At 37.2% G+C, this 13,877-nt stretch overlaps 1 protein-coding gene across 4 annotated transcripts in view; it reads left to right on the forward strand.

Annotated features, from left to right (window-relative positions):
- Positions 1-760: 760 nt before the first annotated feature.
- pparaa (peroxisome proliferator-activated receptor alpha a) overlaps positions 761-13,877 on the forward strand; it is a 54,992-nt gene continuing 41,875 nt past the window's right edge. For 2 of the 4 annotated variants that reach the window (XM_084110614.1, XM_084110600.1), the window contains exons 1-3: positions 761-2,068; positions 2,940-3,010; positions 5,766-5,811. The gene's annotated coding sequence lies outside the window, so the exon portion shown is untranslated. Of the gene's footprint in view, positions 2,069-2,939; positions 3,011-4,833; positions 5,062-5,765; positions 5,812-13,877 lie in introns of those variants that run through there. The other 2 variants (XM_084110607.1, XM_084110608.1) reach the window with 2 other exon arrangements.

Below are 13,877 nucleotides of genomic sequence, written 5' to 3' on the forward strand. Positions count from 1 at the left end.
TGCTGACTATGGGCCACAAATACAGCAGACTTGACTTAAAGGAGCCCTGAAGCAGGAAAAAAAACCTCTCTTTGAGAGTCAATAAAAAGGGTAAATTAGAATATTAAATGCCATCTAAAGAGTTATTTCCTCAACAGTTTATAGCATTGGAAGTTAAAGTTGTTTTATGTACATTGTACATTTTACATGTTTTACACATTCTGCAAGTAAACATCCAGACACAAATTCTTAATATTAATGATGCAATTTAGCCTAAAATTATATTTAAAAATACTAAAATAATTAATGCATGACTCACTTGTTAGCCACAACCAGATGAAAATGCCCTTTAAGAATGCCTTTGATAGTGCACACACACACACACACACACACACACAAAGGTTTAACACTAAATCACCTGATACCCGAAGCCCTTCTGACGAACCCATTTAATCCCCCTGCCCCTATTTGTCATCAAAAAATAACTTTTATAAAAAATTGTGACCAAAAATTACTTTTACAGAATTGTCAAAGTTCTATAAATTAAAGTGCTTTAATATGGCTGATGTAAATAGTCACATGACCAGATATGTTAAATACCAGTTTGCCCTTCTGAAAGATGTCTGTGTCAAAGCTCCGTATACAGCTAAGTTACCAAAATTCATACATATAATATTCAAAGGGTCTATTTTTCTCATATAAATCATCACAATAAACATGTAAATATGTCAGTGGTCACATTTTTAAGTAGTAACTGATTGATTCATTCACATTATAAGATGGCATACTTCGTCTTTTTATTAAAGCATTGTCACATTAAATGAAACAAAGTAAAAGAAATAAAAAATCCATATTAATATTCCCAAAGTTCCCTGATAGTAAAACAAACATGATAATTTATGTTACTTTATTTTTTGTAACTTTCTTTTGGGTCTTATTGAGCAACTGTTTACAGAAACAATGCGCAGAAAAAATCATATACTTTTACCAACAGTTTAACCCCCCTTTTTTCTTTTTATAGAAGATGCATGTAACGTTAGTTTATTTCATTGTACTATCACTTAGCTAGGCCTATGACAATTTTTGGGTTTAAACAGGTTAAACGATGGATTACAAGACCCGTGACACCTACACACATTTATGAAAAACTTTATAGAATGTTTAAACGCCTTTAAATATAGGCATTTGTACTAAAATGTACGTACAATATTTTATTATTACAACATACGTCGGCAAGGTAACATGTAAGTTAGTTATTTATTTTATGGATCAGCAAATGACCAGATATAATTCTTTATTGAAAAATGTTAGTATCAAACATCATGGATGTTCCTGAAACACTTTTATTTACTGTACTTTTATTTGCCTACGATAAATAAAAGCTCCTCAAGTCCAAACTTTTACCTCAGATTTGTCGTCGGTTTGAAAACGGACTGCATATTCGTCGAGCTGAGGTAAATCTGCCGAACGGGTCGACCTCGACGAGCCCGTTAATTTAAAAAATAAATAAAAGCCCACGGCCACCATCATTATATATCCAATGTGAATAAGAGTAAACTATGTTATTTGTGCTGATATTAGATAGGTCAGCGGCTGCTGTCTGGCTCTTGTGTAACGGTCGCTGCGCGCGCTCGTGTGTGTGTTGTGTGTGTGTGTATGTGTGTGAGTGAATCACAGTTAGTTCACCTTAGTTGAACTTGTGTGATCTAGTTCACGGTAGTGTGAGGCTGTTGGTCCGGTCCTATGGCTGTTGGGAGAGTGAACAGATCTTCTTGATCATGTAAAAAAAAATCAAACTACCCTTAAAAGACGCAGTGTGTCGTCATGTTTTTGTCTGGATGGGAAGGTTGTGATAGTTTGCTCACGGACGGGTTGTATTAACGTTCGTGTGTTAACCTAGCAAAAGTGTCCGCGCGACACGAAATTTCTGCCTGAACTTGAATAATAACGGTCGTCGTGGTTTATTCACCGATCCCCGTCAAGTTTCTTTTGTTTGTTTGTTTTGCCGTTTCTAACAACAACTAAAGGAGTAACGTTACGAATGACCTAGATGAAGCTAAGAAGCGGATGAAACGCGGACGTAAATAATGTAAGTTTGCCGTTATCATATTGTAGTTGGTCCCGTTGGTTGAATTTTTTTTCTTTCTATTTTTGCTTGTATTTTGCTGTTACGTTTGAAATGATATGCGCCAATGATACGAAGCCGGCATATGGGACATTATTTAACTGTAGCCTAGTTTTCACAGCTTGTGTTTCTGGCATCAAATGTAAAATATCTGTCGAGCACGCACTCGAATCGAGGAATAGTTCATTTTATTAGTGTACGTCGAAAAGAATAATAGAGTAATAACGTTACACAGTTAGACATAGAAAAAGAGGTCAGATTCTCATGGCCAGACGTTTTTGTTCACGCTTTTCAAATAATCGATCGTTCTGCTCTCGTTTGGGTTTGTATAGATCCATGAGACGGATCTAGCGTTAGGTCTTCTCGTTTAAAAGATAAATGAATCTAGTAAGGTTATGTGTACTTCATAAATGGGATGTCTTACTAAAAGATTTCTGCCAAACGAATGTCTTTTTCATGACTATTTCATCCCATCTATTTCAAACTGAGGTTGTCTACAATGTGTCATACAACTTAGTGAAATTAATTATTTAATCTCAACTAATGTAATTATTATTAAAATAGAATATTTTATGTCCCCTTTGTATTGAAAATTCATGCTAATATCTTAGTTTACATCCTTGTGTCATGCATAAACAAAGTCCTCAGCCCCTTTTGGTTGATCATAATGCAGTTATTTAAATAACGTACATTCCACTTATTTGACATGGTTTTATTTCCCTAAATGCATATTGCTATTGTTGTAGACATTTTTTTTTTTTTACAGTCAGTGAGAATATAGCTTATTCTGAAATGTTAGACTGTGTGTGTGTGTGTGTGTGTGTCTGTGTTGCAGTGGTGCTTGAAATGGTGAAAATCTTTCTCGGACTCAACCCAGAGATGGAATGTACGTCCACCTTTTATCTGGTAAGATTTTATCTTTAAATATACAGTTTTACATTTTTTCAGGGTGAGCAACTCGGTATTAATAATTGAATGTGATAATAATCTGCTGTTATATGCTAAAAGTGAAATTACAGTTTTCTGTACTTCTGTTGTACTCGTACATCAGACAGATGTTAGAATAATGAACATTATTACGGTTACTGAATAACCGAGGCGCATATTGCTTTACTGTGTGTATGTGTTTTGTAATGTATTATTCATATATTTGAAAGTGCATGGATTGGTGTGTCTCATTTTGTGTCTGTGAGGTAGGCTATTACTTTTAGTTGTTGACTAGTCAAACATCTCTGTGTCTTGCACACACATGCTATAACATGTAAACCACCGTCCTTTGAGGTTTGTTATGCTGACTGTGCGTTTTCCACGTCAGGTTATGACGGCCTGCTTATTCTCTACTTTCCTTTAGTTAATAATTTTTTGAATTTGTAATAGTTTCAAATTCGTTGTCAGTCTGTTTGAAGGTGCATCAGAGAAATTCAGCTGTAGTTGTCCTTACCGTTGCTTGGTTGTATTTTATGGAAACAGATACACCCCCTAATACTAAACAGAAAATAAGAGGGAAGATATATTTTTTTAAGTCGGGATGTTTTAGGTATTTTTTGAGGTTTTACATGAAACCTCAGTCAGATGTTTTACATATGTTTGCCTCTTAATGTGATCAACACTCACTGTAAACAGTGCCATGCATTATTTTGAAGGGCTTGTTTATTTTTATTTTTTCCACAATGATTTTTCTAGTCGTATACCTTCTGACAGAGGAGACGTTCAGAATGCTGTTGTCAGCACTTCAAAACAACTGGGGAAAAAAAGAGAAAAAGGTCATCAGTCATTTGTGCAATCTGTTTCCACTTGTCTTAATGTTGTCACTCAGCACTCGATTTATCTTGCCAAAAATATCTTTTCATTTACATCTCCTGTCGGTGAAATAACCAAACCACCGTTGAGCACAGAGCTTCGTAACCCGAGGCGGGAAGGATCGGGCCAGGTCTACGCTGAGAGCACACGACCGAGGCCAGATTGCATTCAGTAGGTCTGACTGACTTCGTAAAGTGTGTGTGTGCACACTGTAAGTGTCTTTCCATGACTGGCCCCTGGTGCTACAGCCACGCCAAACTGTCAATCCCACAGGAATGTCTCCCCAAACTCTCTGCAACAGATGACAGAAAATTGGCAGATGTTATTGTCATATTCTTTTTCTCTCAGACTTTTTCTTCATCCCTCCTCTGCTTTTGTGCTCGGCTTCAGGTTTTTCTGTGCGTTTTCCCCTTTTTCCCTTGCTGAATTTCAGCAGAGACAGAAGGCCAAGCATGTAATGTGTCAACATGACCTGGACTCTGTACTGTAATCTAAGCATTATGCTTGGCCTTTCGAAATGATTCGATAATGACGCCGACGGCTCGTTACCGGCATATTTTGCTTAAACACTTTGAAAATCGCCAGATAAATGAGGAAAGCCAACCGAGCCATTTGAGATTACAAAGAGGAGAACAGTCCTACGCTCTCCGTGCGCCGGCGAAGTCATAAATTCATCTGTCTCGTAGCTGGGCTGCATCCAAGCTAGTTTACCTCAGCTAACCCTACGAAAAAAGCATTCATCATTTAAAATTTAAAATGCAATCACCACAGAGAGAGGAGGCGCCTCGGCTAACCTGTCACATTCACACAATCAATCCTCGCTTTTGTGCAGCTCTCTCAGATGATTTGAGTGGCCTGTAGTGTCAGCTGAGGTCAGGGGCGTGTCCTGAGCTTTTAGCCTGTAGCCTGTAGTCTGAAGCTGGCACTAAAAGGTTGCACAGATGTGAGGAAGAGCTGTTAGAGCGCTGCATGTCCGACAGGAGTCTGGAACATTACAGATCACTGGGGGATGTGCCTAAGCTGCTCAGATTCATGGTGCAGCAGAGGACAGTCAGACTGACACACATTCTGTAATCACAGGGTTGCGTTTTACCTGTCATGCAGGGAGACATCAGGTGACGCATTCTGTGCGTGCTCGTCCTCCGTGAGTGCATGAGGTAACTGAGGTCGTGTGTGTGATTTATGTATGTCAGCGTGTGTGCGCGTTCGTTTTAGAGAATTTGTGGGTATGAGCGAGGAGCTCTTAAGTGCTTGACCTAATTTCGCAGGCAGAGAAGAATTCGACAGTGAAGGCCTTCCTCTGTTAGTGTGAGGTTGCTGTGCTGGGTGTTTCCTCCCAGGGTCTAACAGGAAGCTCATGTTTGAGTTCATTTGAGGACAGGGAGAAGGCTTTTCTTTCCACTGTGGATCATTCTAGAGAGGGGGAGAAAGCCAGGGCCTCAGCTCTGAATCGCCCCTCTGCAATCTGGCATGTGTTTTAGCTCCTTATACTGCTGTATTGTCTATTTTGGCTGAACTTGAGTTTTTTTTTTTTTTTGCTCCTGCCAAGAAAACATCTATTTTTTGGGCTTACAGTGAGCAGGAGCTGAGATCCCAAGTCAAAAATGACTTAATGAATCCTGTGAGCAAATGAAACAATCCTCTGCAGGGTTCTCTCCTGCTTCCTTTGGTTCGGTTTTACATTCCAGGCTCAACTGAGCCGGGTCGTGACCCGAGAAAATGCTGTGCTGTTTGCGGTGGTTTTGGATGAATATTCGCGGCACAGATGAGCTTATGGACGGTTCTTGAAATGAAATTAAGTGCTTGTGCATTTTCATTGAGTTTAAGTAAATGTTCATGGGCTATGATTTGTTGTTCACAGGTTCGGGGACTTTGGACGACTCTGACAGACATGCTTGACTACGCAGGTGAGAAACAATTTGACACTAAAGTGACCATCAACATACAATTTGAAGTGCCACTCCTTGTCACAACTGGCCAGTTTTGTAAAGAACTAAATTAGTTTTTTTTTTTTTTAATAGTGATCTAACATTTAAAAAAAATTTTTTTTAATTTAACAGATTATTTTAAAGGAGAACTCCGGTCAATTTTAACATTGAGCTCATTTTTTTGTAAATTTGGAGTGCTGTCAGTACAGAGAACAACGACAAAAATCGGTGTTGCCTACACCGTGTTATCCTCTTTTTAAAATTTGCACCCTGTTGACTTAAATGGGGCAAGTTTTAAACCTGCTTTTAGCCTCTTAACATCCTTGATGTGTCATTACAAGTGCCCAGCCAATAAGAAATAAAACAGGCATATTTTATGCAACTGTATTGTTCCATTGAAAATATTTTGAATGTGCAAACATTTAAACTACTGTGTGGATATTATATAATTGTGCAAAAGTTGACATGTTTCTTTTACGATAATAATTGTTGTACAATCTTAAATGCATATTGCAGCCAGTCTGCAGGCCTGCAGTGTTCGTGTGGTCTCTTTGAAATGTGAATTCTGTGTGGGAGGCCTCTCTATTCATCTTCTGTGATCGTTTCATGTTAGTCGTTTAGTGAAGTAAGGAGATATCAGGTATTCTAGACATGTTTTTCCAAATTAGAATGTACATGATATGTACTGCATAATCCTAAATGTTCTGACACTCGATTACATGTTCAGAACATCATACGCAGATCAAATCTTTCATCAGACAGTGGGGTTGTTCAAATCTAGGGCACGTCTTTGAGAGCTTATTTCTATGGTGGGCAGAGCAGAAAAATGATGAGGATCGACCTGTTAGTCTCCCATTGCATCAGTTTGACTGAAATTAGAGGCAGATTTGGGATGAAAGGTTTGCAGTATCCTGATTGTCTGAAAATGATCGTTTCAGCGTGCCTGTGCTCATAACCACACTGATCAAACATGATTTATCTTAGTGGTGAAGTTGTTGTCTGAGGAGTTGCAGGGTTGGTTTTTTGCTTCTTTGTGACTGTCTTTCTCTAACTCTGTTCATCGCTGTCTTGTAGGTTGACATGTTGGTTGTTCCATGGATTTCGAAGTGTGTGAAATTAGCATGACATGAACTAAAACATTCTGTCTTTGTGGTCTTTTACTTTAGCAAAACATCCCAGTACCTCCAAAATGATATTATTTACTCAAGAGTCAGTGCTCCCAAACTCTGTAAAGATACGCAGTAAGAAGTATTAGGATGTTTGCGTCGCGTTTTTCGATAACCTTAGTGCATGTATTGTGCAGCGGAGAAAAAGAAAGAGGAGACTTTCTTGAAGGAGAATTTATGAAGATGCACTGTCTTTATCACTCAATCATCTAATGGTCTCTTTCACACATTGTACCCATTTCCTTGTCTCCTGCAGTGTGGATGTACTCTCAGGTCATGTGCCGTTTACAGGTGTCATCCAGATGTTTTCTTGCGTGTTCTGATGCTCCCTCTGTTAGTACTTAATGTCATTTTTTGCAGAAATGTTCCTGATGTCTAGCAAAGAGTATCACTCTCACATAAGCTTGAAAAAAAAAGGTTTTTTTGTGCATAGCTAACATGTGTGGAACACATAAACATGACCAGCATGACACTGTCACGGCTGGTTTTCTCCCAGTTTTTGCAGTCATTTCCCGTCTGTGCAGAGTGTTCTTTGAGCTAACACGCTGAAAGGATAAATAGTAAGAAACAAAATATCCATACGGTGGAACACACTTAGGAATACTTGATTCATGAATCTCTGTTTTTTTGCATAATGACCGCTAAACTGTATAATTGACCCATCCAACCAATTTCCTACATAAATGTGCTAGTTTCATGTCTCATATTTCTTTCCAGTCTCTTTGTTCTCATATAATGAAATTATTTAAACTCAAATCAATATTTCATGTCCATTTATTTATTAATTTATTTTCTTAGCTGCATTTATATAATAAATTAAAATGAAAAACACACACATACAGTACACTTAATTAACTAGTTAGATCTGTCATGTGATTATAGAATTAATAGAATTAACTGAAAAAATATGGCATTTATTAATAATTGCTGAGAAAAGCCCCCAAATGAAGATTGCAATACATTACATTACCTTACACTCATATGTATTTCATATATGAATAAGTGCTGTCAACGTTAACGTGTTAACGCATGCGATACATTTTTGGCCAGTTTAACGTGTTAAATTATTTAACTCAATTAACGCAACCGTATTTTCTGTCATCCTTTGGTTAGCGTTACATTATATGATCACGCTCTTATTCATGCAAGTGCTTTTAAACCATTCCAGCGCGACAAGACAAAAAGAGAACACGCTGCTTGTGAATGTCCTGTCTATGACACACACAACGCACAGAAAGACACGCACCAGTATCGTGCGCACAGACAGCGCGCCAGAATCGAGTTCTCTTTTGCGCGAGTATCCTCATTAAAGCAGTCTTAAATGAGTTAAATAAAGTCTTATTTACTGTAAATGAACTTAAAGAGTTGTGAGAAAATGAGACTCGTGTGAGATCCTCGTCATGTGCGTCAGCGGCAGGTCTTAAAGTGACAGCAGCCACTAATGCTGTCTGTCATTAAAGTTAATCAAAGAACAAAGGTAACAGAGAAAAGCTCTTGACTAAAGAACTTTTGTAGCTTTAATGAGGATTAATCTATACTTAATTGATCATTTATGCAGTGCAAACTGTTTGATAACTTCATTATTCATCTTCTGTATATTTCTCTGGGTACGGATAAATATGGGTTTATGTGAGGATTGTTTTAAGTTCACTTAAAGGTGAACTAAGTAACTTTTTTACCTTAACCGAACAGCTTCGGAGTCATTGGAATAGTTATATGACTTTTTTCGGGTTGAATGGTGGTCGTCTCGCACCCCCCAAGCACCTGTGAGCCGAAAAACCACCCTTGCAACTTTGGGCCAACTTTTATCAAAAAATCTGCTAAAATGCTGTCATTATTGCGCTCCCTCACGCTGTTCGAACCCGAATGAAGAAGACGTTTTAAAAAATGTCCCATCTGCTATGATGTCGTTGATCTATAGCCTCTGGTATCTGAGAGTCGCCAACGAGTTTTTCGACAGTGTTTTCAAATATCTATTCCGAAGCTGTAGGGGGAGCTCTATAGAGAAACCTGCGAGCAAAAAGCGAGAATACAGCGAAGAAATTCCCGAAACTGCATAGCCCTGCTTTAAATGAACCACTTCATTTAAAAAAGTTGTTGTATTTTTTGAAGCCTATTATATGTTTTCAAAAAGATAGCTTTCAATACACTGGAATGTTGAATGGCTATAATTAATGTTTAAAATTGGGGGTGGGGGAAAACATTTTCAAGACATCCGTCGCTGTATTAATATCTGTGAAACTGGCCTTCATTTATAAAAAGATGCCATTAAACAAGTATTTAAAATATACTGTCTTTGTTTCTACATTAATTTGGAGATTAACAGTGAAATTATTACATTATAAATATTAAAAACGTATAAAAACTTTTTAATTGAGATTAATCACAGAAAAAAAAAATAGTGATTTGATCTAGTTAATCAGGCAGACAGACAACTTAGACTGTTTTGTCATATCACCCTGTTTTTTCAGCATCTTGCACAATGAGCACCATGTTTTTAAGATGCTGTGTCAAGTTAAAAATATTGCAACTTTGAAGAATTGCATTTGATCTGTTCTGCTCCGTCCAGCTGTAATGCAAGAACCCATTCTTTGCGACTGTGAGGAGCTCCATCTGCTCTCCGTAGGTGCGGTTTGATGGAATTGGAATTTCATATCAATTTCTTATCATAGCAAAAGCTTCCAAATCAACCATTGCAACATCCAGACTTCTTCATGACTACAGTGAGTCAAGAATTTGCACTGACAAAGACCAAATATGGACTGTTTAGTTAGCATAATGATTATGAGAGTCAGAATTCCCGACAATATCTTGTGTAGTAATAAAATCATACAGCTTGAGCAGAACAATGTCCTTGAGACATTTCATTCTTAGAGATCATAATCAAGCATACATTTTTATTGCATACAATTTTGGTTTGTCATGTAATCATTTTGCACAGTCATAAATAGTTTTATCAGCAAGTGAGCTGTTTGTGCCTAATGGCGTTTTAAAATAATTTACCTCAGCTCACCGTCAGATTATGTCTATTATGATTTTTATTTGATTGACATTATATGTCCTGGAGAACTTGTTCAGGCGTCATCATCTACCTATCCGCTGGTTATGACAATTGACAAATGAGTAATGTTGTTTGTCACAGCGGCATTTGTCTTACATATTACATATCCTTTGCTTATAGGTTTTTGTTTTTTGCAGAGTAATGTCATTTATAAAAAAAAATGATGTTGTTTTATCATTTTTGGAAACTTTAAACATGCTATTTTTTGTCTCTAAAACTGTTAAATGTGACATCTCCTGACTTATTACCTGCCTATCCAGTGTAATAAAGCTCTTTCCAGCACTTAAATTGTAAAGATCCTCCCTTTCCACATTCAAGTGACCATTGTGTTTAAGCAGTTGCGTTTGTTATTCTATGACGGATTGCCATATAGGTTTTCTGCACAAAGCATTCAAGACTAAAAGTTTTGGCTGTCAAAAAAAATTAAGTAATATTTCAAATAACTGTAAAAGGACAAACATGTTTGATTCCCCCAAAAAGGTGTAAATGCTGGCTCTGTGATGCTATTAAAACATTGCTCTTTGTTTGAGCATCCCTGACAAGGCAACATCGGCTTGACCATTGGCATTAGTTTGTGCACAATTCCTTTTGAGGTGCAGAAATTGTGATTTTTGTATTCATACGTTCAGCAAATTCTTAAATGAGAATCATGACATGAAAAAAAAAAAAATCCTAAGGGGCCGTTCACTCAGGACGCGTTTTTTTTTTTTTTCCACTGCGTTACTTTTCCATTGTTTTTCAATGTAAACACTTTCTAGACCAGCGTCTTTAACCGTTGTGCTCACATCTCACATCGTCCTTTGCAGCGTCTCGAGCATGACATGGCATTCCAAAAATACGCGTCTCAAGGCACCACTCTTTTGTGTCTTGTGTTTTTAACAGCAAAAATGCATTCTGTGTGAACTGGCCCTAACACAATAAACAAAAAACAACAAAATAAATTTTCATACAAGCATCCAATGGATCTCATAGATTTTTATTTTTTTATTTTTTTCTCTCCATAAGGCTGTTGTTAGTGTTGAGTGTGAAGGCCCAGCTCCAGACGAGGGCTGCTCCATGGGTAGGCCAGTGTTGCATTGTTGGCAGTGACTCATTTGAATAGCCCTTTAGTATTTTCTGTGAGCAAGTCAGCGCCATTTGCATTTGTTCCAGTCACAAAGGTTTACAGGTCAATAGAGACCAAGCTAACATGCATAGGAACCCTCTCTCCTCTTATTCTCCTTTCTCTCAACCTTCTTTTGCCCTTCCTTGGTTGTCATGATAAACTCTGCCCGTCTCCCTGGGAATGTGTTTGTGCATACGTGTGTGTGCGTAGCAACACCTCAGATGTCTGGTGAGTGATTAATTCTAAGCTGGGAATAAGACTGAAGAGAGGCCCCTGGAAACCCTCAAGCAAACACCAACAATAATTTGATTATCACACTTGAACATGCTTATTTAGCCCATGCATGGTCGTGCATGCGTGCGTCTTTATGTCTGCACACTAGGGCAGAACAACACAGAGCATACCTGATTAAATGGAGCCCATTCAGGACTGTTGTTTGTGAGCAGTTTGAATGGCTGCAGTGCTGACACATAGCTTCTTAGATGCGCGCACATAGACAGAACCAGAAGCCCCAGGTCTTCATAATTAATCCCAGAGTGAGCTCATGGCCCAATCCTCAGAGCTTTAACTCTGTACTTTCCATATGTCACACTCCTTCATACATGTACACATACAAAGAGAGAGAGACACTTACACACGACCTTACACTGAGAAAGTCTCTCTTGTATTTTTTTTTTGTTTTTTTTTTGTGTTTTAAAGAATTATGTTTTTTGTAATTATTTGTTTGTTTATTTATTATTATTATTTTATAACTAGTACCAGTTTAGTTGCATTCCTTTAGTTGAATTAAAGCTATAGTTCACCCCAAAAAATGTAATTAAATTATTGTAAACTGTCATTATTTACTCACCCTGATATCGTTTTAAAAACTGATATATTGATATATATATATAAAAAAAAAAAAAAGTGATATATTTTAGTTATTTTATAGCAGAATGCTCTTTTCAATAATGTGAAACTAAATGATGACCAGAGCTATCAGGCAGGATTTTCAGTGAATAATGCCTTAAATTTCAGTCCTTTTCTCAAATAAAGTAGCCTAATTGCAAAAAGATTTTGTGGTGAATTTTAACCTTTTTGGAGCTTGACAGCTTGTGGAAGAGAGCAGCATAGACATTCTGCATTCAAAAGGTTTTTTTTTTTCTTTTCTTTTTGGAGTTCGACAGAAAGGGGAGAGGGGAATCATATTTATAACAATATGAGGGTGATTAAATGATGACAATTTTTTTTGGTAAACTATTCCTTTATGATTATTTTAAAATGTTATAATCAATATCACTATTTGAACTAAACTAGTTTACAATGTCTTGCTTTGAAAAATAATTTCATACATATTCATCATGTTTCACACATTTTTTTTTAAATACATTCATATCTTGCTTAGTAAATATTGCAGTAATGCTTTGTCATGAGCATGGGTGGTTCAAATGTGCTTTAGATATGAAATCTTCTGGTAGCGCAGTGCTGCCATAGCCTGCATTTACCTTTTTACCTTTATTAGAGACATGATACTGTACAATTGAATTTCTTAAAACCTTTTATTTATTGAGAAGCAAAACATTTTTAATAAAATGTTTCCAGTTCAATCTTGTACAGTACTCATGACCATCTGATATCATGCACTGTAAAATGCGAAAATAAGCATTATTCCTATTGAAATTATTTTATTGGTTTTGTCTAATGTAGTCAGGTTAATGTAATCATATAAGTACGTTAGCATAATAATAATGTTTAAAAACTGTTTGTTTTTTTATTAAAACAATTCACTTAGATGAACCATGTAAAGAACTTCTCTATTAGTTTATCCAACATTTTCACAGTGTGTGTTTGCCGCACGAAGGCAGTAGTCAATCTGCATCTCTCTTTTGCCCGTTCTTGTCCCCTCTTAGCTGGACGTGTGAATTGCAGCACAAAACGTGGGCTGCTGGATCAGCATGCGTGCTACATAAAGACTGCTTTTGTTATAGCCGGCATGCTCATGACCGCTGGCATCTATAGCCCCTCACCCCCAACCTCACCAAACTGCACCAGGCTGACTAGAGAAACCCCCATGGAGGGAAGGGACAGTGACTTATACGCTCACACCCCTAAAACTTAAGAGCAAAATTAATAAATAAACTTTTTTTTAAAAAGAAGAAAAAAAAGTGTATTTCTTCCCTATTATTTTCCCTCTGGGGACAATAAAACTTATTTTATTCCATTCCGGATCAAATTTAAGTGAATTTATCTTTTTAGAGATTCATTATAGGATAAAACTATTCTGAGCTATAAACCATATAATGTTCCAGTTCAGCATAACTCACTCTGTTCGCCATTTTCGTTGTAATAATGATTCAGAGTAAAAACAGAAGTTACACACGTCTTTTAATGCTATCGGTAGATGACGAACAGAGAGCGTGCGTCGACACGGGCCTTAGAACTGAAACGATGACGGCAGACGTTGCCTTGCAGCTGCCGTGTCGATATTGCACCATGTTCACCTCAGCCTATTAAAGGTTGGGATTCCCATCGGGAGAACACTCATGCGCAGACAATTAATGGAACAAAAAATAAGAAAAACCATGACAAGATAATACGTTTGCGATAATGAGCCTCCACTGACCTATAATCGTCCTTTTACAATGAATTTTAACCAGAATAATGTCCTTGAACACCAGCAATGACAAGTGCCACATTCTGTGTGGTTCTTCTAAAAATTGGATGTTATTATATA

The sequence above is a fragment of the Abramis brama genome, assembly GCF_963993115.1.
Source record: "Abramis brama genome assembly, chromosome: 4".
Taxonomy (NCBI): domain Eukaryota; kingdom Metazoa; phylum Chordata; class Actinopteri; order Cypriniformes; family Leuciscidae; genus Abramis; species Abramis brama.